Source organism: Ovis aries, chromosome X (genome assembly GCF_016772045.2).
Source record: "Ovis aries strain OAR_USU_Benz2616 breed Rambouillet chromosome X, ARS-UI_Ramb_v3.0, whole genome shotgun sequence".
NCBI classification, from domain to species: Eukaryota; Metazoa; Chordata; class Mammalia; order Artiodactyla; family Bovidae; genus Ovis; species Ovis aries.
In genome coordinates, this window is record NC_056080.1 from 54,337,090 (window position 1) to 54,338,730 (window position 1,641).

General features: G+C 42.8%; 1 non-coding gene across 1 annotated transcript; it reads right to left on the reverse strand.

Annotated features, from left to right (window-relative positions):
- Window positions 1-1,163: 1,163 nt before the first annotated feature.
- Window positions 1,164-1,236, reverse strand: TRNAS-GGA (transfer RNA serine (anticodon GGA)). Its single transcript has one exon. It is a non-coding gene; the product is annotated as a tRNA-Ser (tRNA).
- Between the last annotated feature and the right edge of the window lie 405 nt (window positions 1,237-1,641).

The window sequence follows — 1,641 nt, forward strand, 5'->3', positions numbered from 1 at the left end:
GACAGTCATTAATGGAATCAAATATTTGCATGACAAATAGAAGGGGAAATGGTGGAAGTAGTGACAGATTTCCTCTTCTTGGACTCCAAAATCACTGCGGATGGTGACTGCAGCCATGAAATCACAAGAAGACTGCTTCTTGGCAGGAAAGCTATGACAAACCTAGACAGTATAGAAAAGCAGAGACATTACTCTGCCAACAAAGGTCTGTATGGTAAAGGCTGTGGTCTTCCCAGTGGCCACGTACAGTGGTGAGAACTGGACTCTAAAGAAAGCAGAATGCCAAAGAATTGATGCCTTCAAACTCTGGTGCTGGGGAAGACTCCTGAAAGTCCCTTGGACAGCAAGGAAATTAAACCAGTCAGTCTTAATGGAGATCAACCCTGAACATTCACTGGAAGGGCTGAAGCTGAAGCTCCAGTATTTTTGGTCATCTGATGTGAACAGATGACTCATTGGAAAAGTCTCTGATGCTGGGAAAGATTGAGGGCAGAAGAAGAGGGCGTCAGAGGATGAGATGGTTGGATAGCATCACCAATGCAATGAACATGAACTTGGGCAAACTCCAGGAGATGGTGAGGGACAGGGAGGCATGATGTGCTGCAGTCCATGGGGTTGCAAAGAGTCAGACACAACTGGGCGACTGAACAACAACAACAATAATGGTATCAAACTAATGGGACTTAGCCACAAAGGCAAAAGAGGCAAAACACAGCACAACTCCCTATGCCATTATAAATAACTTGGAATTTGTCAGAATAAGAGATGTCTTCTAAAATGAAAAGGCATGAATCCTTTATTGGAAGACCACAAGCTCAGGTTTTGCACAAAATTGTCCCAAAACAACATTCCATATTTAAAAGTGATTAATTGTTTTTTCCAAGTTAAGAAAGTAGGGATGTGTCCATCCATCAGTTGGTTAGGACCCTAGAACCTAGGTCTCTGTGCTTAGAAAATAGACCTTTATTAGGTATACATACATTTGGGAGTAGTAGGACTGGATGCCATGCATCCCTAATTGTAACAGTGTGAAGAAGTGAAGTCGCTCAGTCGTGTCCAACTCTTTGCGACCCCGTGGACTGTAGCCTACCAGGTTCTTCCCTCCGTGGGATTCTCCAGGCAAGAGTACTGGAGTGGGTTTGCCATTTCCTTCTCCAGGGGATCTTCCTGACTCAGGAATCGAACCTGGATCTCCTGCATTCCAGGCAGATGCTTTAACCTCTGAGCCACCAGGGAAGCCCCAATTGTAACAGTGTAATTCAGTGGAAAGATCACTGGATTTCAGACAAAGCTAGGTTGGAGTCTATGGCAAACAGACATTAAGGTGGCAACCATAATCTCCACTTCTGCCACTCACATACCTGTGTAATCATCTCTCTTTGAGTGGGGATGTAACCTATGATTTGCTCCTAACCAATAGAATATGGCAAAGGTGATGGAATATTTGTTCATGATTACATTGCATGATACAATTGTCCCTCAGTATCTGTGGAAGAGTGATTCTAGGACTGCCTGAAGATATAAAAATCTGAGGATGCTCAAGTCTCTTACACAAAATGGTATAGTTTTGGTGCAAAACCTATATAATCCTCTTGTACACTTTAAATCATCTGTAGATTACTATTTATAACAAATAAGAAA